General features: G+C 40.2%; 1 protein-coding gene and 1 long non-coding RNA gene across 2 annotated transcripts in view; one reads left to right on the forward strand and one right to left on the reverse strand.

Annotated features, from left to right (window-relative positions):
* TSHZ3 (teashirt zinc finger homeobox 3) overlaps positions 1-24,799 on the reverse strand; it is a 202,515-nt gene that overhangs the window by 46,135 nt on the left and 131,581 nt on the right. Inside the window, exon 4 of the transcript XR_010131942.1 lies at positions 10,221-10,343. The gene's annotated coding sequence lies outside the window, so the exon portion shown is untranslated. The remainder of the gene's footprint in view (positions 1-10,220; positions 10,344-24,799) is intronic.
* On the forward strand, positions 865-13,001 carry LOC129528721 (uncharacterized). Its single transcript, XR_008674009.1, has 2 exons — positions 865-975; positions 12,851-13,001. It is a non-coding gene; the product is annotated as an uncharacterized lncRNA (long non-coding RNA).

Consider the following 24,799-nt stretch of genomic DNA (forward strand, 5'->3'; position numbering starts at 1 on the left):
AGACACAGCAAGTGTCAAAAGGAGACTCAGATATGATAGAAATGTTGGAATTATCACATCAGGAATTGAAAACAACTATGATTAATATGCTAAGGGCTCTAATGTATAAAGTAGACACCATGCAAGAACAGACAGGCAATGTAAGCAGAGAAATGGAAATTCTAAGAAAAAAAAAACAAAAAGAAATGCTGGAGATAAAAAACACTATAACAGAAATGAATCACGCCTTTGATGGGCTTGTAGTAAATTGGACATGGCTGAAGAAAGAATCTCTGAGCTTGAAAGGTATCTCAATAGAAACCTCCAAAATTGAAAAACAGGGAGAAAAAGAAAAAAAAATGGGGGGGAAGCAGAGAGTAATATCTGAGAACTATAGGACAAATATAAAAGGTATAACATACACATATGGGAATACCAGACAGAGAAAAGAGGAGAAAGGTACAGAAGAAATATTTAAAACAATAATGCCCCAAAATTTCCTCTCAAATTAATGTCACACACCAAACCACAGATCTAGGAAGCTCAGAGAACACCAATCAGGATAAATGTTAAAGAAATTACACCTAGGCATATAATTCAAAATACAGAAAATCAAACATAAAGAAAAATTCCCCAAAGAAGCCATAGGGTAAAACACCTTACCTATAGAGAAGGAAAAATAAGAATTATCTCTGACTTCTCCTCTTAAACTATGCCAGCAAGAAGAGAGTGAACTGAAATATTTAAAGTGTTAAGAGAAAAAAAAAATCTTAAAATTCTGTACCCTGCAAAATTGCTTTTCAAAAGTGAAGGAGAAATAGACTTTTCATACAAACCAAAATGTAGGGATTCTTTTATTTATTTATTTATTTTTGCCAGCAGACCTGCCTTGCAAGAAATGTTAAAAGAAGTGCTTTAGAGAGCAGGAAAATTCTATAGGTCAGACACTTGGATCTACATAAAAAAAGGAAGAAACCAAAGGAGAAATAAGTGAAGGTAAAGTAAAAACTTTTATTTTTCTTACAACAAATACATTTATTCAAAATAAAAATAGCAAAAATGTATTTGATTATGCATGTGTTTTTGTATACATGCATACATAATCAATATAGTCATGTGTATACAGACACATATAATCAATATAGTTATGTGTCTCTTAACAATGAGGATACTTTTTGAGAAATGAGTCAGTAGGTGATTTTGTCATTGTGTGAACATCATAGTGTGTACTTATACAAATCTAGATAGTATAGCCTACTGTACACCTAGGCTATTTATTATAGCTTATTGCTTCTAACCTACAATTCTGTACAGCAATACAGTATTATAATATTATGGTTGACCAAAACATAAGGCATGACATTGTGTGTGTATGTGTGTGTGTGTATGTATACATGTATATATTTATATGAAATAAATGAAAACAATGACATAAGGGATGGGAAGGAAGAATTAGGAGTATTTTGTTATTAAAGTATTCACATTATCCATGAAGCAGTATAGCAGTATAGTTACACTACAGTTATTATAGTTATTTAAAAGTGGACTTGGATTAGTTGTAAAGATATATTGCAAACTCTATGGCAAAAACTATAAAAAGAAAAAGAAATATAACTGATACACTAAGAAAAGAGGGAAAATGAACTTATATAAGTTTTTCCGTTAAAATCACAAATGGCATAAAAAGACTGGGAGATAACAAGAACAAAGGGAAAGAGCAATGATTGGTAAACAGCAATGAATTTTGCAGACATTAATTAAACTACATCAATAATCACTTTGAATGCCAATGGTTAAAATATTCTAATTAAAACAGACACATTGCCAGAGTGGATCAAAAAATGAAATCCAACTATAGGTTTTCCAGCAGAAACCCACTTTAAATACAAAGACACATCTAGATTAAAAGTAAATGGATGGAGAAAGACATACCATGCTAACACTAATCAAAAGAAAGTGGGAGTAGCTATATTAATTTTAGATAGAGCAAATAAAGCTATCAGGAATAAAGAATGGCATTGCATAATGATGAAGGAGTCAATTCTCCAAGAAGGCATAACAAGCCTTAGTAAGGTTGTGCCTAACAGGGCATCAAAATATATGAGCTAAAAATGGGTAGAACTGAAAAGAAGAAAAAATGAATCCAATATTATACTTAGAGACTTCAACACTCTTCTATCATGAACGAACAGACCTAGCAAACAGAAAATTAGTAAGAACACAGTTGAGCTCAACACCACCATTAATCAACTGTATATAATTAATATCTATAGACAGCTTCATTTAGCAACCTCAGGATATACATTCTTCTCAAGCTCATATGGAAAATTAACCAAGATATATCACATTCTGGGCCATAAAATACCCCTTAGCAAATTTAAGAAAATAGAAATCACACATTGTCTACTCTCAGACCACAATGCAATTAAACTACAAATCAATAGGAAGATAGGTGGAAAGCCCCCAAATACTTGGAGATTAAACAATACACTTCCCAATAACACATGGTCAAAAAATAAATATCAAGAGAAATTTAAAAATATTTTGAGATAAATGAAAATGAAAACACAACTTATAAAATTTGTGAGATGCAGCAAAAGCAGTGCTTACAGGGGAATTTATAGCATTAAATGCATATATCAGAATTAGAAAAAAAGAAAGAACCAAAATTAATCATCTAGGCTTCCATTAGAGAAAATTAGAAAAAGAAGAACAAATTAAGTCTGGAATAAGGAGAAAAAAAATGAAAATTAGAAGAGAAATCAATGAAATTGAACTCAAGAAAAAAAATAGAGAAAATTTATGAAACCAAAAGTATGTTTTTAGAAAATATAAGTAAAATTAAAAACCTGTGCCCCAGCTAACCAAGGAAAGACAAGAAACAAATTACTAATATTAGAAATGAAAGGAGGCATCACTATCAATCCCATGGACATTCAAAGCATAATAAAGAATGATTATAAGCAATTCTATGTCCACAAATTGGTAACTTAGATTAAGAACCTATTATTTGAAAGATAAAATGTGCTAAAACTCATATAAGGAGAAATTGACCATTTTAATAGGCTTATATTTATTAGCAAAATTGAATCAATATTTAATAACTAAAAACAGAAAGCACCAGCTCTAGATGGCTTTACTGGTGAATTCTATCAAATATTTAAGGGAAAAATAATACCAATTCTGTAGACTCTGTTTCAAAAGTAGAAGCCCAGGAAATATTGTCTAACTCATTCTGAGCAGCCCACATTACATTCATGCTAAAACCAGACAAAAAGACATGACAATAAAAGTAAACTACAAACCAAAATTCTCATGGACATAGATGCAAAAATCCTCAGCAAATTATTAAAAAATTGAATCCAATAATGTATGAAAATAAGTATGGACCACAGCTGACTGGGATTTATCCCTGGTATGCAAAAACAGTTCAATATTGGAAAATCAATTACCGTAATCTACCACATCAGCAAGCTAAAGAAGAAAACTCACAAGACCATATCAATAGATGCATACAAAGCATTTGATCAAATCTAACACCACTTATGATAAAAACTATCAGTAAACCAGAAATAGATGGAAACCTCATAAAGAATTTTCACGAAAACTGACAGCTAATGTCATAGTTAATGGAGAGAAACTCAAAGCTTTCCCACTAAGATTAGGAACAAAGCAAGAATGTTGCCTCTCACCATTATTTTCAACATCATACTGGAAGTCCTACCTGATGCAATAAGACAAGAAAAGGAAATAAAATATACACATGATGAGAAGGATGAAATGAAATTGTCTTTTTCACAGTGACATGATTGCCTATCTAGAAAATAAAAAGAAGAAAAGTACTCCTGGTACTAATAAATAATTATACCAAGGTTGCAGGATAAAGGTTAATACACAAAAGTCTATTGCTTTTCTAGGCAGCAGCAATGAACAAGCAGAATTTGAAAATAAAAACAAAATACCATTTATATTAATACCCCCAAAAATGAAATACATAGATATAATAAACCTAACAAAATATGTACAAAATCTATATGAAGAAAACTATAAAACTCTGTTGAACTAAATCAAGGAAGGACTAAATAAACAAAGAGGTATTCATATTCATGGATAGAAAGATTTAATATTGTGAAGATGTCACCCATTCCCAACTTGATCTATAGACTCAGCACAATCCTAATCAAAATCCCAGAAGGTTATTTTGTAGATATTGACCAACTGATTCTCCGATTTACCGGGAGAGGTAAAAGGCCCACAATAGCCAACATAATATTGAAAAAGAAGAACAAAGTTGTGTCACTGACTTCTAGACTTATTGTAAAGCTACAATAATCAAGATGATGTGGTATTGTCAAAAAATAGACAAGGCAATGGAACAGAATAAAAACCCCAGAAATAGACCTATAAGAATATAGTCAGGGCCAGGCACGGTGACTCACGGCTGTAATCCCAGCACTTTGGGAAGCCGAGGCAGACGGATCACAAGGTCAAAAGATGGAGACCTTCCTGGCCAACATGCTGAAACCCCATCTCTACTAAAAATACAAAAATTAGCTGGGCATCGTGGCGGGCGCCTGTAGTCCCAGCTACTTAGGAGGCTGACGCAGGAGAATCGCTTGAACCTGGGAGGTGGAGGTTGCAGTGAGCCAAGATTGCACCACTGCACTCCAGCCTGATGACAGAGCGAGACTCCGCCAAAAAACAAACAAACAAACAAACAGACAAACAAAAAAAACATGGTCCAATGGTCTTTGATAAAGTACCAAAGACCATAAAATAGTAATAAATAATCTTTTCACAAATGATGCCAAGACAACAGAACATCCACATGACCAAAAAATAAAATAAAATAAAATAAAATCTAGACGCAGATCTTACATTCTTCCCCCAAATAAATTTGAAACCACTAAACTCTTAGAAGATACCACAGGAGAAAATCGAAATGACCTAGGGTTTGATGGTAACCCTTTAGATATAATGTCAAAGGGATGATCCATGAAAGAACTAATTGATAAGCTGGACTTCACTAAAATTAAAATTTTCTGTTTTGCGAAAGACAGTGTCAAGAGAATTAAATGACAAGTCACAGGCTGTAAGAAAATATTTGCAAAAGACATATCTGATAGAGGATTGTTATCCAAAATATACGAAGAACTCTTAAAACTCAATGAAAGAAAACAATGATCCAGTTGAAAAAAATGCGCCAAAGACCTTAACAGACACCTCACCAAAGAAGATATACAGATAGCAAACAGTCTATAAAAAGGTGCTCTGTTCCATATGTCATTAGGGAAATGCAAATTGGAGCAGCAATTACATACCTCTATATACCTATTCGAATGGCTAAAATGGGTAACACTGACAACACCAAATGCTGGTAAGAACATGAAGCAACAGAAAATCTCACTCATTGCTGGTGGGAATGCAAAATGAAACAGCCAATTTGGAAGATAGTTTGGGATTTTCTTACAAAACTAAACACACTCTTACCATACCATCCTGCAATCTCACTCCCTGGTATTTACCTAAAGGACTCAAAAACTTATGTCCGAAAAAAAAAAACCTGCACATGGATATGTATAGCAGCTTTATTAATAATTGCCAAAACTTAAAAGCAACCAATATGTTCTTGAGTAGGTGAATGGATAAATAAACTAAAAGTCTGGTACATCTTGACTTTGGAATATCATTCAAGGCTAAAAAGAAATGAGCTACTAAGCCATAAAAAAGATACATAGAAAACTTAAATGCATATCATTAAGTAAAATAAGCCAATCTGATAAGGCTACCTACTGTGTAATTTCAACTCTTTGACATTCTGGAAAAGGCAAAATGATGGAGACAGTAAAAAGATCAGTAGTGTCCAGTGGAAGAATGGAGGGAGGCAGGCGAACAGACGAAGCACAAAGGATATTTAGGGGAGTGAAATAATTCTGTACAATACTACGATGTTGCATAATCATTAGGCATTTCCCTAAATCTATAGAACACGCAATACCAAGAGTGAACCCTCATGTAAAATATGGACTCTGGGTGGTGACGATGTGTTAATGTAGGTTTATCAATTGTAACAAATGCATGCACCACCACAGTGTGGGCTGTTGGTAATGGGAGGCTGTGCATGTGTGTGGGAAGGGGGGTGCATGGGAAATCTCTGTGCCTTCTGCTCAATTGTCTGTGAATCCAAAGCTACTCTGAAAAATGAAGTTTATTTTGAAAAAAAAAGAATAATGATGAAGTGGGCTTTCAAATACCACATATTAAACTGTACTTTAAAGCAAGTATAATTAAAGCAGTGTGGTGTCAGGGGAAAAAAATGTAGACAAATCAGTTAAAAAGAAGAAAATCTCGAAAGGATCCCAACATTGTGACAGTGTCGTGATAGGTGCCTATTGAATATTTATGTAATAAATGAATACAGCTTAGTACAACGTTAAAAGTATCATTTCAAGACAGTAGGTAACAGAAAATTACTCTACAGGTAGGTCTGGGTCAAATTGTAATCATTTGATTTTTAATAATGGTTAAATTATTCTCTCACCCTGTACTATCGCCCAAATACACACACACATACACAGATGGATGAGAAAGTTATAAAATGACTTAAAAATATCAATCTCTTCGTGTTGATTAAATGTTCATGTTAAATCTAAAAACAAAGGGAGTCATCAAAATCAAAAAGAGAAAAAGCTTAAAAGATTTGTCTACATAAAAATAAATACATAATGAATGTCAAATTGCTAAAAAAAATTCACTATGTTTGACAAGTTGATTTTCTTGATAAGTCATAGAATTTAATATGGAAATATCAGTGATTTTGGGGAAAAAACCTGACTAAAGGAATAAATAAGCCACACTCCAAAGAAGCAGTCTACTTGGCCTTGGCATCACAGCTTATGTCTAATCCCCTTTGACTACAGTGCAGGAGTGTGTGATTAAACTGAGCAGGAACTAATGTGGGCTTCACGAGTGGCCGCCACTGTATTCATTCAACTGCTGGGTGGAAGAGCGGCTTCCCTCTTCCTTCCTCAGAAGACCAGAGATGATGATTTAAGAAATAAAAGTTGGAAATGTCTTATTTCAAGTCAGATTACAATATTAAATGTTAGAAAGCACTGAGATCCAGTTTTTAATGGAAATATCATCTATTGCCATTATTTGCCAAATTAAAAACCCATAAAAAGTCATGGCTGGGCGCGGTGGCTCATGCCTGTAATCCCAGCACTTTGGGAGGCCCAGGTGGGTGGATCACCTGAGGATGGGAGTTTGAGACCATCCTAACCAACGTGGCAAAACCCCATCTCTACTAAAAATATAAAAATTAGCTGAGCGTGCTGGCGGTGCCTGTAATCCCAGCTACTTGGGAGACTGATGCAGGAGAATCGCTTGAATTCTGGAGGCGGAGGTTGCAGTGAGCTGAGATCGTGCCATTGCACTCTGGCCTGGGCAACAGAGCGAGACTCTGTCTAAAAATTAAAAAAAAGTCATGATCTTTGAGGAAAATTAGAGAAAAAGATAAGCTAATGTAGAACAATTTACTAAAATAATTCACAAAAAAATAACAATTTAGAAATCACTAATGACAACACCAAAGCATATAAAATTATAGTTTCCCAGGAAATACATATAGATGTCTAGATATCGCTATATGTATATGCATACTTACATACATAATACATATATGTGTATATCAATATATGTATATTTCTTTTTTAAATGTGATATTCCAAGCTATTTACTGTTTTGTAACTTTTTCAATTCATATATTATAACCATTTTCTATTTAAAAAGAATTCTACTCCTCTGCATTTTAAATGCCAAATAATACTCCACTGTTTGTGCAGACCATAATTTTTTATTACCCAATCATTATTGGGTAGTTAGATCACTTCCAATTTTTTATATTTTATACAACACTGAGCTGCCTGTGGTTTTGCTCAACATTCATGAACACACATGAAATTTTCCTAGGATAAATTCTTTTTTAAGCCCTTAATATATGTTGCGAAATTACCTTCTGAAACCTTCTACAATAGACTCTCACCTGAAGTGGGAGGGATATTTTTAAAGTCAGTACCTATAATACAAAATGCTTGTCATCAAAATTGCCCTGGCACATCTTTTAAGAAAATAGTGTTGGAGATTGACATTCAGTAATTCATTTGTTCATGCAACAACCCAAACACTGTTTATTGAGTAACTAGTCTGTGTCAGGCATAGTGCCAGGAGATGGAGATGGGACAGACACCGAACTAGACCAATATATTCACTGTAAAAAGCTATTCTGTTGGAGAGAAATAATGAAAATTAAGCCTAACAATCACAAAATTTCTAAAACATTAGAAGATGATAAGTAATATAGAAAAAAAAAGACTAGGCAGGTCTAAAAGAGAAGTATGTTGGGAGGAGGGTGCCATAGAGGTTTAGATGGTCAAAGGAAGCTCCATTGAGAAGAGGTGACTTGAAGAAAGTGAGAATTGAGCTATGCAACTAGCTGGTGGAAGGGCATTCCCAGAAGAGGAAACACCATGTATGAATGCCCTGAGAAGGAGGCACAATTGGCTTGCTGAAGGAACAACAAGGAGGTCGGTGTGTCCAAAGACCAGTGTGTGGCAGGAAGAGTGAAGGATAGGAGGAGACCAGAGAGGTGAGCTAGGCAGGGCATTGGGTGGATATGGACTTTTTCCCAGAAAGGAATGGAAATTGTGGAGCATGTTTAGCAGAGGCATGACATGAGTGACTCTTGTTTTAAAGGATCTCTCTGGCTGCTCCTTAGAAAACAGATTGTAGGGCACAAGGTGGAGGTGGGTAGCAAGGAGAGCCATCTTTGCAGTTCTTATGCTAGGAGCTGTTAGGCTTTAGGGGACATCTGGTATGAGAATGGGTCCTTCAACATGAGTCTCAGGTCCAGCCCTTGGGATGGTCACACCACACAGACCCAGTGAAGAAACAGCTCTGGGGAGAAAGCAGTAGGATCTCCCCTCAGGTGCTCACTCCTGAGCACACACACATGGAGGGAAACGATGGGTGGTAAGGCAGGCTTTAGGTACATCTTCCTTCCTTCTGCCCTTCCTTCCTTCTTTCCTTTTCTCTTCCCTTTCTTCTTTCCTCTCTCCCTTCCTTTCTTTCTTCTCCCCTCTCTTCTCTCCTTCCTTCCTTCTTCCCTCCTGTATTAGCCTGTTTTCACACTGCTACAAAGAGCTTCCCAAGACCGGGTAATTTATAAAGGAAAGAGGCTTAGTCGACTCACAGTTCCGCATGGCTGGAGAGACCTCAGGAAACTTACAATCATGGCGGAAGGTGAAGGGGAAGCAAACACCTTCATATGGCTGCAAGAGAGAGAAGTGCAAGCAGGGGAAATGCCAGATGCTCACAAAACTGTCGGATCTCCTGAGAATTCACTGTCACAAGAACAGCACGGGGGAAACTGCTCTCATGATCCAATCACCTCCTTCCCTCCACATGTGGAGATTACAATTTGAGATGAGATTTGGGTGGGGACACAGAGCCAAACCATATCATCTCCCTTTCTTCCTTCCTTCTTCAATCCCTTCCTTCCTTCTTTCCTCTCTTCTTCTCTTGCTCCCTCTCTTCCTTCCTTTTTTCTTTCCTCCCTTCCTCCCTCTCTCCTTTTCTTTCCCTTTCCTCCTTCCCTCCCTTCCTTCCTCTCTTCTTCTTTCTTTCCCTTCCCTTCCTTCCTTGGTACCTCCATTCCTCCTTCCTACCTCCCTCTCTCTTTCTTTCTTTCCCCTTTTTGGGGGAGGGGTGTGGTGGACAAATGCAGAGTTAAAATTATGTAAATTAAATTTGTCAAATATATCACTCTACTGTAGCAAATTTCATTACTGCTCGTACCTCCTTACACTTACCCCAGCCAGAGTAGAATGTTGTTGTTATTGTTGTTTTAATCTTTAGATGTGTTACTGACAATGCTATAGGCATTGCTTTGTTTGCTAGTGCAAAAGAACATTTTTTCCCAGCTTCTTGGCTGTCCATGTTTCTGTCCTGAGTTCCATGCCTGCACTTTGCAGGCATGGAAACCTAGTTCCACACATTGCCTGGTGCCCTGTCCAGGGCTGCAAGGTGCACTGTGTCTCCTCTGCCCAGCAAGCCACAAGCCCCTCCAGGGTGAGATGAGAGCCTTCCCTTCCCTTGCTCCTCCCTTCAACACCGGGAGCTGGAGCTGGACAGCCCCACAGGCACTCAGTAAGCACACACCATGTAGATAAGTTAACATGTACCTTTGAAAAGGTGGATCACGGGGATTTTGTAATGATGCAGCAGCGAGGATCCTTTGAGGATGGAACTTGGGATCTTTCAAGTTCTCAGTAGGGCTGAGATCCTTCCTGGACTATAGTTGTATCCTGCAGAGGTGTAGGAGATGAGCCAGTGAGGTGCCATTCTGGAGAGGTTCCTTGTCGGCTGTTCGTGAACACAATTGCTCTTTCATAGCTATCAGTCCCTGAGCAGCCACCCTTCACCAGGTTTGGGGCCAAGTGCCTTACACTTGTTACCTTATGCAATTCTCACCCTAAGCCTGTGATACCGCAATTTTTATAATTTATCATCTACAGGTGTGAAAACCAAGATGGAACATTTTAGGGACTCCCAGCTAGTAAGTGGAGGCTTCCTTTCCTGCCCCTTTTTTATTCCATTATGGACAGAGCTGACTGTATCTCTGCATTCACTGCAAGTCTGCGTTGCTCCCTCTATCTTTGATCCACTTCTTTCTCCTGAAGGGCACTGAAATACTGGCTGTTTATGGCTCCTGAAACTTGGGATGGGAGGACCCAGAGAGCTCTTTTCACCAAGAGTGTGACCTCAGCAGCTTTCATTCCTTCCTGGCCCCAGCTGGCTCTGGGCTGAGCCCGCTTCACCAGGGAGCACCATGTGGAGATGAGTCTCAACCTGGAGTCTGCCATTTGTTTCCAGTCCTTCACTGCCATTCCAAAGAGAGGAATGACTGCCCGACCCTCCATCTGGGGCAGACTCAGCCCAAAACAGAGGCTGTTGGCCCCTTTCCCCACCTCTCAGCTCCTTAGCACTTTGAATCCAATCCTACTCTTTGGAACTTAGCTGATAAATACAAGGCTGCCTTTTCCAAAAATGTTTCTGAATAGACAAACTAGAAACTTTATAATTTGGAAATAGTATTCAAATGGCTCTAAAGACACATCTAGGGCTATGTTCTATTCTTGGGGAAATTCTAGAGATACGTGGTTGGATGGATGGATGGATGAATGAGTGGGTGGATGAGTAGGTGTGAGTGGATGAATAGATGGGTGGATGGATGCATGCACAGATGAATGGATGGATGAATTGATGGGTGAGTGGAAGACAAATGAATAGATGGATGGGTGAAATGGATGGATGGATGGATGGATGGATGGATGGATGGATGGATGGATGGATGGATGCATGCACAGATGAATGGATGGATGAATTGATGGGTGAGTGGAAGATAAATGAATAGATGGATGGGTGAAATGGATGGATGGATGGATGGATGGATGGATGGATGGATGGATAAATGAATGGATGGATGTGTGAATGGATAAATGGATAGATCAATGAGTGGATAGATGAATGGATGAGTGGATGAATGAATAAATGGGTGGATGATTGGATGGATTAATGGACAAGTGGGTGGATTAATGGATGGATGGATGGATACGTAGATGGATGGATGGGTGAATAGATGGGTGGGTGGATGGATGGATGGATAGATGGATGAGAGAATGGGTGGATAGGTGGAGAGATGGATGGACAGATTGATTTCTCTCACTGAACAAGTACCAACATGGGCAAAAGCAAAGCAAGAGACACCAAAGCATGTTTTATTTTGGGAGAAAGGAAAGTCCTTGGAAACACAAGTCCAGGCCTGCAAAATCCTTGGGCTGCTTCACCATTCTGGGAGCAGCAACATGTCCTTCAGCTGTCTTATATTCCCTTCTCCAGCAAAGACATAAGGACACAATAAATACTTAAACTGCAGCAAGAAAATTTCAAGTTATTCTTTTAAAAAAAACTTTATGAAAGAGCCATTTGATAATAGTAGACATCAGCCCCTAAGTAGAAAGAAATCTATTTTTCAGCATTTAATTCATACAAAATCTTCCATTTTCAATAAGCATTAATTTAACACAGACAAAATGGCTATAGGGTGACAGAATCTCATCTCCATTTGTAGAAGATTTTTAAACAAAAAGCCACGTTTATATTTTTTTGAATTCCAGGGACCTGAAGGCAGGTAAGTTGTTGGGATAACCCCTGCAATCTGCCCCAACTTTCTAGTGTTATAGAAGAAACAATATTGAGGAAAGTCCTAGGTTTCCTTTTCTATTTTTTTTAGTCTTGCAACATTAACTAACAAGAATTTTCTTCCAAAATTGCAGAAATTTTTCTTTAAGACTAGGCGGGAAGAGTGGAAATAAAAGTCAAATCTAAAACCTGCAAACATAAACCTGGAGCAGGCGAGAGACCATTATTGCTGGTGTCTGTTGTCAGCTATAGAATCATTAATATGAAATACCTTTTGATGAATGCATTGAAAAAAGTGATTATATATTAAAGTACAAAAGTCTATTCCTGCACCATTTAAATTACTTTACAATGCTGATTAAAATAACAGAACATTATAGCTTGCTTAGCTAAACATTATATTTCCAAATCCATTTCCAATTGTTTCCCTTCAATTTGAACAATTTTTGAGCAATTTTATTGCTATTCATACCTGCTTGATTTTTTATTAGAAATTAAAATACACAGGTTTTTATCAATGTTGTGAAGTACTGCAAAGTTTAACTCTTTTGATGCCATTCAGAACCTCATGTCACAGGGAGAAGCAACTTTTTTTCTCTCTTAATTCCAGGGGCTTGAAGAAGATATTTAGAAATATCAAAGCAGAAGAGCCTCGGAGATAATCTGAACTATTTCTGAGTTTATATAAGGGAAAACTGAGACTGGAGAGAACTAACATGTCTAATATTACAATGGAAATTTGTAATAAAACCACAAATTGAGTCAAGTCTCCTGATTCACTATATGAGCTTCTTTTGACTCTAAGAAACTGTCCTTCACAAAGTTCCCAAGAAAGAATGGATTGGCCAGATCGATAGAGGAATTTCTGAGGAAATTGCACTTGTGTTTTTATATACGTGGCACTTGTTCATGCTAAACAGTAGTTTAGTGCAGTGGTGGAGAAAAGAATCCCTTTGAATGATACCTGATTAATGTGTGTATAAAGCACACAGGCCTATAAAATAGTGTGGAATATGGGACAAGCTATCTTGATGCCAAGCCATGGAATGGACCTGTGTGTTACCCATGACAAGCTCCTTGTTCTAAAACCTTTATCATAAGTGCAACGAATGACTGCCTTTGCTGATTATAGAAACCTCTGTCCTGCTCGTGGCAACACCCTTAGCACCAGGCACAGAGCCTCACACAGAGAATGTGTTCAAGAACTCTTCAGTAGATAAATGAATGAATGTTCCTCCATCATATGGAGTTTTGGGGTTCCAAGCAACAAAAATAGATGCTAGTTAACGTGAGGAGGATATGGATTGGTTTAGGATATCAAAGCAAAAGCTGAATTAACAAGGGGTCCTGGAAAGTTGGGGGCTGAGCAGCTCCAGGCCTCTAGACTGAAGAAAGTAATGAGGTCTCTTTGGGCATCCTGCTGGGATAAACCCTCTTTAATAATTTCCCATCTTTGTCTTCCTCGTCTTAACATTCAGGCTCCCAAGAAAGAGAGTCCAATTGGCCGAGCTTTTATCACACGCCTATCTGTTGGCAAGAAGGGCTAGGAACCCTGCAATGTAGTTCATGAAGACTGTATACATGGAAAAGGGAAGTCAAGGTGCTAGTATTAGAAGAAACAATGAATTGTGAGCAGATAAAAACATCACATATCCACTGTACACTTGAGCTTCTCCTTCTCCTGTAGAGTGAGTGTAGCAATACCTAACTTGCAGGGTACTTATGGGAACTGGAAATAGGATTAGAAGAGTCATAGCATAATTCCCTGGCACATAGCATGGAACCTATCACAGCTGGTTTTATGTAGGGGCAGTGAAGACATGGTTTACCACAAGTCGTGGCTTTCCCAGTGCTGATTCCTGAACTGTGGCCACACTGTTCCTCTTTCAGAGGTGTTTGACAACTCACACTTCCATGTGCAGATCTTACTTACCGACACTACCTTCATTACAACATTTCTTCAGCCCCAGCCATAAATTGAGTTGTGGAAGGCCCAAGCCATGCCAGGATTTTAGGATGGCTGGGGTTAGTATCAGGTGGAGCTGAGGCTGGGAAACCAAAATGGGATGTGAGCTGGACCTGAAGGTAGTGGAGCAGTCAGGATCCTGATGTCTGAGGTGTGTGATGAGCAGAAGGCCATGATTGAGGATCTCAGGAATGACCCCAGTTTGCCAGACACCAGGTCCAAGGCCACTGACAGATTCCCTGGTAGATTTCAAATGGACTCAAGAGCCTAAAGACAGAGACCTTATGACTCCATGTAGAAAGCCTGGGAATGAGCTGCCCGTGGGTGCCCAGCCAGGTGCAGGGAAAAAAAAATACTAACTGAAAATTAACTGATAGTCTAAACTGAGCAATGAGTTTGGAGACTCCAATTGCAAAAGTAATGGGAACAATGAAAAGAAGAGTATTCCTTGGGACTCAGTGCAGTAACTAATAATTATTGGACACTTGCCATTTGCTGGGTCCCCTGCTAGGAAGACAGGACAGAGTAGTGATTAGGGGCACAGATCCAGGATTCAGATCATCTGGGTTTGAATTCTGGCTATTCCACTGAGTGGTTATAGGACTTCAGGCCAGTCTCATAACCCACCCTAAGTGGGGATACTAGGAGCAGTTTGTGCCTGTTGGAGCACTAAATTAGATGATTAATGTAATGTGCTAAGTCCAGAGCCAGGCACTGAGGAGGTGTTCAATAAGCATTAATGATCTCATTATTGTCGTGTTCGTTGTTAAGCCTTTGGTCATGCCTTATCTCATTTAGTTCTGAGGGTCTGAGGCAGTGCTAGGAAAGCATCATGGGAGACAGGCATGGTGGGAGCTGAGCCCTGACATGAATGGGGCTAACTCAATGGCAGAAGGTGTGGGAATGGTGTTTGTCAGCAGTTGGGATGAGCAGTGATGCCCCTTAGGTGCAGTGAGGGTAATCCTGACTTGAGAGATGAAATCCTCAAGGGCCCCCAACCCCTTCTCCCCATTCTGTGGCAGGGTCTCAGCCAAGGTGTGTGGAGTGGTTGGGTGGAGGGTTCAAGTCTAGGAACAGAGGGAGAGAAGGTCAGGTCAGTGGGCCATGTGGAAGCATGAACAAAAGAAGGGGAGTTGATTTTGAAGGAGGTAACAAGGCATAGAGCTTTTTAAGGACACTTCATTTGAGAGTTAGTGGTTGGTAGATGGGAGGGTGAAGGAAAGGAGACCAGAGTGGAGGAGAAAGGGAAACTTCTGGGAAGATGTACTTGGGGGGATATTCCAAGCCAGGCAAATGAGTGCAGGGGAAATGGAGGTAGGGCAGGTCCAGGGACCAAAGGTGAAGCTTGGCCTATAGAGGCACAGGCCTGGGTTGGAGGGACTCTCAAGAAAAGCAGGAATGGGAAATCTTATAGTAATGTCACCAATGACATAGGCTCAAAAGGACTTGGCACCTGTTTTTTTCTTCTTGAAACCAAGAAGTTTCCTCTCTTCCCCACTTCTCGCCTCTGAATCACTCAGAGATCAGGGCTGGTGACAAGGGCCAGTGGCAGACGCAGTATGTTTGAGGAGTTCAGAATGCCTCTCCCCAAAGCAGGAGGTGTATCTAGAAAAATGAAGCCTCTGATCTCCTTTCTTCTGTGTCTCGGGCCTCAGGCTGCTTCCAGGAGCCCAGCCATGCCTGGAACACGTTTCATGAGCGTCTAGGGGTTAACACTTCAAGAAGAAACAGGGGAGATTTTGCTGGTGTACACTATGTCATGAGAATGGATCTAACCAGTGAGTAGGAAGCTCTGATCAAGAGCTGAAAAACCTGCACGATTTTCAACTCAGGAACCCATGCGTACCACCATTTTCTTCTACGAGAAACCTCAACAGGTTACAGATACATAATTTGAAAGAAAACAACCTTAAGTATTGTGCCATTCTAGTTAGGGCTAAATTCACATTTGAAAATATTATTCAACTAATTAAAATGGAATTAAATGAATACAGTGTTAACTGTGTCTAGTGTTTAGCATAAAATGTTGTTAAATATATCATACTCTGTGTTCCAAACCAGCGGCAGATTTTAGCAATGTTTAATTGTAAGAAATAGCCATGTACTACTTAATTGCATAAGTAGGTGGAACATAAAAATCACAATTACATGAATTATATTGAGTAAAATATGTTAAAATAGTTTGTTTTTCGATGGTGGAATTTTATGGACACTATAGTGAAACTGAAGTACATTTTTAATTACCTAATTATTGCTATTTTCAAAGTCCATTTACACCATAATTGTTCCTGTTTTCATAGTCCAAAGAGTCCATGACAGAGAGACTCAGTGGGATCTAGAATAAGGATGCATTCTTCAGACAACTCCTGCTCATGGTTTCCCCCTATCTTTACAAAATCGATCTCAGATTCATTCAACATGCATTCAACAGGTAATTGTGTGTGTGAAATTGCTGGGAATGGTAGCAGGTTGCAGAGATGAGGGAGGGGTAGATTTCCAGCCCTCAGGCAACTCATAGTCTAATGACAGGTAAGATGGACTACAGCAGACGCAGAAGGGAAGCATGGTCAGGAGTTAGAGGGACACACCAACTTCTCTTGAGTGGATGGATGCATGACTGTGGGCTGCTGGACCCCGGGGAGAAGGCAGGACTGGGCTAGCCTGGGCTGGAGCAGGGGCAGTGGTGAGGAAGGGCATCCCAGGCTCCAGCAAGGACACAGAGGAAGGAAAAGCAGGTGGCATGACGTGTTGTGAGGCAGACCAGCCCAGTAGTGGCAGACAGCCATGGGCAAATGGCAAAAAGAGATTCAGTGGCAAAGCCAGCCCAGGCCAGCCAGACCCTGGGAGCCGGCAGGGAGATTCCAGCAGTGAGGAGCGGGGAGTGTGGGGTTTCACTCAGTGCATTTGGGGTTCAGCATGAGCCCTTCGGCCTGGGGGTGACAAAGCAGGAGCTGCAGGACCCTGAGCACTGGAAGACAACAAGGCCAGTGACAGCAACAGAAGGATCAAGGGAAAGGTGATTTAAGTGAAAAACAATAAATTTGCTTCTGGACTGAGGCGTGTTGAGGTTATATAAAGATATCCAGGGTAGATGCTTGGAGGCATGTTTGCTCAGTAGATTGAGGCTTTTAAGCCTTTTAAACAAACAAACAAACAAATCCTTGAGAGCACTTTTAAGCTTTTATTTCTCTCTTTTTTTTTTTTTCTTTTTTGATACCATAGGAAATTTTGAGATAAAACCGTGAAATGTTAGGGCAGTCCGTTACCACACATATTGAGTTAGTGTAATTTGTTAAAAAGCAAAAAAAGCAAAGGGTGGCCAGACGCCATGGCTCACACCTGTAATACCAGCAATTTGGGAGGCCAAGGCAGGAGAATTAGTTGAGGTCAGGAGTTCGAGACCAGTCTGGTCAATATGGTGAAACCCTGTCTCTACTGAAAAGATGCAAAAATTAGCCGGGCATGGTGGTGCACACCTGTAATTCCAGCTACTCGGGAGGCTGAGCCTGGAGAATCACTTGAACCTGGAAGTCGGAGGTTGCAGTGAGCCAAGATCACACCACTGCACTCCAGCCTGGGTGACAGAGTGAAACTGTGTCTCAAAAATAAAAATAAATAAAGAAAAATAAAAAGCAAAAGGCTCTCATTATGTATCATCAGGGGAATTAAAATCAAAACAATAATAAGATGCCACTACACACCTGTTAAAATAGACAAAATCGAGAACACTGACAACTCCCAGTGCTTCCAAGAGTACTGGGGAACTCTGTTACGGGAACTCTGATTCAGTACCGATGGAAATGCAAAATGGAACAGCCACTTGGAAGACAGTTTGGTGGCTTCTTACAAAACTGAACATCCTCTTAGCATACCATCCTGCAATCCCACTCCTTGATGTTTACCCAAAGGAGCTGAAAATTACGTCTCACAAAAGGCACATGGGTGTTTATGGCAGGTTTATTCATAAGTATTAACACTTGAAAGCAGCCAAGACTGCCTTCAGTAGGCAAATGGATAAATAAAATGTGGTACACCCAGACAACGGAATATTATTCAGCGCTATAAAGATAGAAGCTAACAAGCCATGAAAAGACATGGGAGAATCTCAAAAGCCTATAATAAAGTGAAAGAAGCCAGTGTGAAAAGGCTATATACGGTACAATTTCAACCATACGACATTCTGGAAAAGGCAAACTATGGAGCCAGTAAAAAGATTGACTGGGTGCAGTGGCTCACGACTATAATCCTAGCACTTTGGGAGGCGGAGGTGGGCGGATTGCCTGAACTCAGGAGTTTGAGACCAGCCTGGGCAACATGGTGAAACCCCATCTCTACTAAAATACAAAAAAATTAGCCAGGCGTGGCGTCATGCACCTGTAGTCCCAGCTACTCAGGAGGCTGAGGCAGGAGAATTGCTTGAACCTAGGAGGCAGAGGTTGCAGGGAGCCAATATCACACCACTGCACTCCAGCCTGAGCAACAGAGCGAGACTCTGTCTCAAAAAAAAAAAAAAAAAAAAAAAAAAAAAAAAAAAAAATCAGTGGTGTCCAGGGGTAAGGAGGGAAGGATGAATAGGCAGAGCACAGAAGATTTTAGGACAGTGAAACTACTCTATAGGATACTATAATGGTGGATCCATGTCTTTGTACATTTGTGTAAACCCATACAATGTACAACATCAAGAGTGAACACTGACATAGCTATGTACTTTGGGTGGTGATGATGGGTCAATGTAGGTTCCTCAGTTGTAACAAAGGTACCACCCTGGTGGGGGATGTTGGTAACGGGGTGATTGCATGTATGTGTAAGCAACAGGAGGTATATGGGAAATCTCTGTATCTCTTGTGAACCAAAAACTGAAATAAAGTCTACCTAAAAGAAAAAAACGCAATGGAGGAGAGGAGCAGATTACATAAAAGGAATGAGCGTGCTGGCACTTAGCACACGTTTGGTGCCCAGTCCTCACTCTCATTCTCTTTAGAATAAGTCTACACTCTTTCTTCTGAGCCTCGAGCTTCCCCTGGAGTTTAGACAATTATGTTCCTTTGAGGCTTTGAGAAAAGTTTTCAAATTGCGACAATTTAGGGGGATTTTATTTTTTATTTTATTCTTATTTCTCACTCCTTCCTGCACTTGGAATCGTTAACTTGTGCTGAGTGTGGCCGCCAGGCCATCACTGCTAGAAAGGACGAGAGATTCTTAGCAGTAGTCAGAGAGCAACCGTCGGGACCAGTCCTTCTAATTCTCAAACCAAATGAGGTTGAACAAACCCCGGTAAGTTTTGGCGCTTCCGGCTGGTTGTTCCAAATCTTTGAAAGCCCTCTGCGCACTCTCCGTCATTCATGTAATCATTTAAAATATGTCTTCCTGTAGAGGAACTGGGTCCCAGCCGCAGGGTAACCAGAGGCTGCATGAGTCACTGCGGTTAAGACAGATCATTGAAATCTCAGCTGGCGTGACCTCATAGCTGGGAAGCCAGAGGGCCTGCGCCAGCCAAGAGCAGCTAGCTTTGCTGATGGTGTGGTGCAGGAAGTGACTCTGCCCCATACCTGAGTCCTTTCCATAGGAAGTGAGCTGAGTGGAGACAACAGCAGATTGAGAAAGCAAGAACAGAGTCTTTGATTCTTGAGTTTTATTCAGCTCAGGGAAAGACTGCATTCATACCTGGATAAGGCATTGCACCTAAGTTGACTGAGCCTTATCACTCGCATCCCAGGATTAAGTGTGGGGGTCCTGAAGACCTGTCTATTTCCTAAAGAATCAGGCAGGCCGGGTGTGGTGGCTCAAGCCTGTAATCCCAGCACTTTGGGAGGCCAAGGCAGGCAGATCACGAGGCCAGGAAATCGAGACCATCCTGGCTAACACGGTGAAACCCCGTCTCTACTAAAAATACAAAAAATTAGCCGGGCGTGGTGGCGGGCGCCTGGCGGGCGCCTGTAGTCCCAGCTACTCGGGAGGCTGAGGCAGGAGAATGGCGTGAACCCGGGAGGCGGAGCTTGCAGTGAGCGAAGATCCGGTCACTGTACTCCAGTCTGGGCGACAGAGCGAGACTCTGTCTCAGAAAAAAAAAAAAAAAAAAAAAAAAAGAACCAGGCATTCAACCCTCATCCATAGACCATTCCCTCTTTGCCAAAAATGTAACAAAGCAGGAGGGGATTAAAATAAAATTTTTAAAAAGTTGGCAGGTACCAAATATTGATAGAAAAATTAAGATATTCGGTTGGTTGGCTATACATCTCCAGTGTAGGTGTTTCAAGCATTTCCCAGACATTAGTCATTTAGATACCACATTCAGAATTGTGGCACTATGTTATGTCAATACTACCCTGTACTCATATTTTTCTTTAATATGAGTCAGGTCTTTACTTAAATAAATTTACTCAAAAAGGAAAATTGCTGTCACTCACTGGGAAGTCAGAATCATCTGTCATAAATTGTAAACCACACAAATGAATTTAATGAAAACACACTCATTAAATTAGAAGCATCTGTCCACAGAGCACATAAAATAATCTTAAATAACATCAATGCTATACAAGTAAACAAGAAACATCAAAGAATATCAATGATATAAGTGTATACAAGAAATATCAATGGTATAAGTGTATACAAGAAATATCAGAAATAGGGTAAAAATGTGAGCTTTAAAAAATTAAAACTCTGAAGATAGCTGGTCCCAATTGTGTTGTTTTAACCATAAAGTAAAATGATTTTTTACATTAATAGGAATATTTATAGAAAAAGGTTCTAAGCTGGGTGTGGTGGCTCATGCCTATAATCCCAGCACTTTGGGAGGCTGAGGCGGGCGGATCATGAGGTTAGGAGTTCAAGACCAGCCTGACCAACAAGGTGAAACCCTGCCTCTATTACAAATAAAAAAATTAGCCAGGCATAGTGGTGTGTGCCTGTAATCCCAGCTACTTGGGAGGCTGAGGCAGGAGAATCGCTTGAACCCGGGAGGTGGAGCTTGCAGTGAGCCGAGATCGTGCCCCTGCACTCCAGCCTTGGTGACAAAGCGAGACTCTGTCTCAAAAAAAAGGTATTATAATTTTTTTCTATATATAGGATCTATAGTAGAGTTTTCCAATTGGCTTAAAAAACTATTAAAAATTAAATTAAATTTATTATTAAATATTAAACATTAAATTAAATTAAAATTGTTAAATTTTGGAGGAAAATCACCAAATTCTCAAAGAAAAACCTTACAATGCAATTACATACAACTCACATTCTTTATGATGGTGTATGTATATATGTATACAAGAAACATCAAAGAACATCAATGGTATAAGTATATATAAGAAATATCATTCTTTATGATGGTGTTATGTCTGGTCATCAAATCGTTCTTAAATATTTAAAATTAGTCTGCCAGAATACTCAAGAAATTCATTTTAGGCCTTTTTGGGGGGCTCCCAGCCCCCACCATGTCTCAAGCTGAGCACACAACTAGGACCCCTATCAGCAAGGCTCCTGGCCTCATGAAGACAGCACTTTGCTGCAAGAGGAGGGACCTAATGGCCATGCTAAGGAGATGGTAACACAAGGCAGTGTGGTACAGAGGGATGAGAGTCACCTGAGATCATCAGAAAGGCTTTCCCAGGAGGCAGCTTTTTTTTTTTTTTTTTTTTTTTTTTTGAGACAGAGTCTCCCTCTGTCACCCAGGCTGGAGGGCAGTGGTGCAATCTCAGCTCACTGCAACCTCCACCTCCCTGGCTCAAGCAGTTCTCCTGCCTCAGCCTTCCGGGTAGCTGGGACTACAGGTATGTGCTACCACACCCAGCTAATTTTTGTATTTTTGTTTTGTTTTGTTTTGTTTTGTTTTTGAGATGGAGTCTCACTCTGCCACCCAGGCTGGAGTGCAGTGGTGTGATCTCGGCTCACTGCAAGCTCTGCCTCCCGGGTTCATGTGATTCTCCTGCCTCTCTCCCGAGTAGCTGGGACTACAGGTGCCCGCCACCACGCCTGGCCAATTTTTTATATTTATTTATTTATTTATTTATTTATTTATTTTCGTAGAGACATGGTTTCACCATGTTAGCCAGGATGGTCTCGATCTCCTGACCTTGTGATCTGCCTGCCTCGGCCTCCCAAAGTGCTGGGATTACAGGCATGAGCCACCGCGCCTGACCAATTTACCAATTTTTGTATTTTTAGTAGAGAAGGTGTTTCACCATGTTGGCCAGGCTGGTCTCGAACTCCTGACCTCAGGTGATCCGCCCGCCTCAGCCTCCCAAAGTGCTGGGATTACAGGCATTAGCCACCGCACCCGGCCCAGGAGGCAGCTTTTGAATGGAGACATGAAGGACTAGGACACATCCAACCTGTGAAAATCTCTGTGTGCATGGCTGGGGTTAAGGGGCAGAGACAGCTGGTGGCAGAATGTTGTGGGCAGAGGAACAACAAGGACAAATGCCCAAGGTGGAACTTGTGTGCAAACCTTAAAGGAACAGAAAGAAATCCAGTGGTGCTGGAGCAGGGCGACGGGGTGAACGAGGGGGAGATGGAGCAGATGAGGTCAAGGAGATGGGCAGGGCTGGAGGATGAAAGGCGAGAACTCCCTTCCAAAGGACAAACATTTATTTCAAGTGCAAAGCAAATGTTATGGATGGATTTTAAGAAAAGGGAGGTCGTAATCTAATCTACCTTTAAAAAAAAAATAAACTAGACTTTATTTTAGAGCAGTTTTAGTTTTGCAGCAAAACTGAGCAGAAGGTACAGAGATTTCCCATGTGCCCCCTGCATTTGACATGCACAGCCTCCTCCATTATCGACAGCCCCCACCAGTTGGTCCTTTTGTTACAACTGATGAACTGCACTAACACATCACCATCACCCAGAATCCATAGTTTACGTAAGGGTTCGCTCTTGGTGTTGTGCATTCTACGAGTTTAGATCAATGCATAATGGCATGTATCCACTATTATAGAATCCTACAAAGCAGTGTCACTGCCCTGAAACTCCTCTGTGCTCTGCCTGTTATCCCTTCCTCCCCTCAACCCCTGATAACCACTGGTCTTTCTGCTGTCTTTACAATTTTGCCTTTTCCAGAATGTCACACAGTTGGAATGATACAGTATGTAAAGCATGTATAACACAAAACAATAAACTCCTTGAAGATAACATAGGAGAAAATCTAGATGGCCTAGGATTTGGTGAGGACTTTTTAGATCCAACACCAAAGGCACATTCCGTGAAAGAAAGAAATGATAAGCTGGACTTAATTAAAATTAAAAATTTCTCCTCTGTGAAAGACACTGCCAAGAGAATGAAAAGATAAGCCACAGACTGCGAGGAAATATTTGCAAAGGATATTATCTGAAAAAGGCCTGCTATCCAAAGTGTACAAGAACACTTAAAACTCAACAATCACAGAATAAACAATCCAGCTTAAAAATGGGCCAAAGACCTTAGCAGACACCTCACCAAAGAAGATAGAGATGGCAAATACCTATATAAAAAGATGTCCTATGTCATATGTCATTAGGGAGATACAACTTAGAGCAACACTGAGATGCCACCACACATCTATTAGCATGGCTGAAATTGAGATCACTGACAACACTAAATGCTGGCAAAGATGTGGAGTAACAGGAACTTTCATTCATTGTTGGTAGAAATGCAAAATGGAACAGCCACTTTGGAAGACAATTTGGGGGTTTCTTATAAAACTAAATATACTCTTACCATGCCATCCTGCGGTCTCACTCCTAGATATACCTAAGAGAAGAGAAAACTTATGTCTACATAAAAACTCACACGTGGATATGTGTAATAGGTTTATTAATAATTGCCAAAACTTGGAAGCAACCAAGTCATCCTTCAGTAGTTCAACGGATGAATAAACTGGTTCATCCAGACTATGGAATATTGTTCAGAGCTAAAAAGAAATGAGCTATCAGCCATAAAAAAGGCCTGGAGAAAACTTAAATGTATGTTACTAATTGGGGTGGGGGAAGCCAGTGTAAAAGGGCTACATGCTGTATGATTCTAACTTAAACCTTTAAATTTGTTATAACATTATTTTCTAAAGTGTCATGGCCCATTGGGAATTTCACTCCCCATGGTCTGAGGTAGTGGGATTGTAATCCAGCAGCATTGCTAATTTTTCTACTAATTTTACAGGCTTTGCCACACTGTGACTGTCAGGAGGGTCTTACTTGCAGAAGGAGATGCTTCAGGTGCATGTTTGTACCAGAGCATTAGTAAGGCTGCATCACAGAGTGAGATGTGCATATCTTCAGGCTCTAAAGACTTAAGGGAAGTTCTTCGAAGCTGACAGTGAGGCCTTTATGCTTTCACCATACCTATAAAATCAGTGTTTCTGGATTGGACCCCAAAAATTCATTAGTTCTCTGCTCTCAGACAAGACACTTCTCCCAGTGGAGCTTGTTTTTCACTGACTATGGAGAGACAGGTGAACAAAATGATTCCGTGTCTTGACCTATGACCTCTGTATCAGAGAATGACTCAGTAGCTACTGTGAATAAATAAACCCCTAAATCCAAAGGGCTCAACACAGCAGAAGTTCATTTTTCTTATCAAGTCCAATCAGTGGTAATGATGGCAGTGAGAAGTTTGCTTCAAGCAAAC

The sequence above is a fragment of the Gorilla gorilla genome, chromosome 20 (assembly GCF_029281585.2).
Source record: "Gorilla gorilla gorilla isolate KB3781 chromosome 20, NHGRI_mGorGor1-v2.1_pri, whole genome shotgun sequence".
NCBI lineage: Eukaryota > Metazoa > Chordata > Mammalia > Primates > Hominidae > Gorilla > Gorilla gorilla.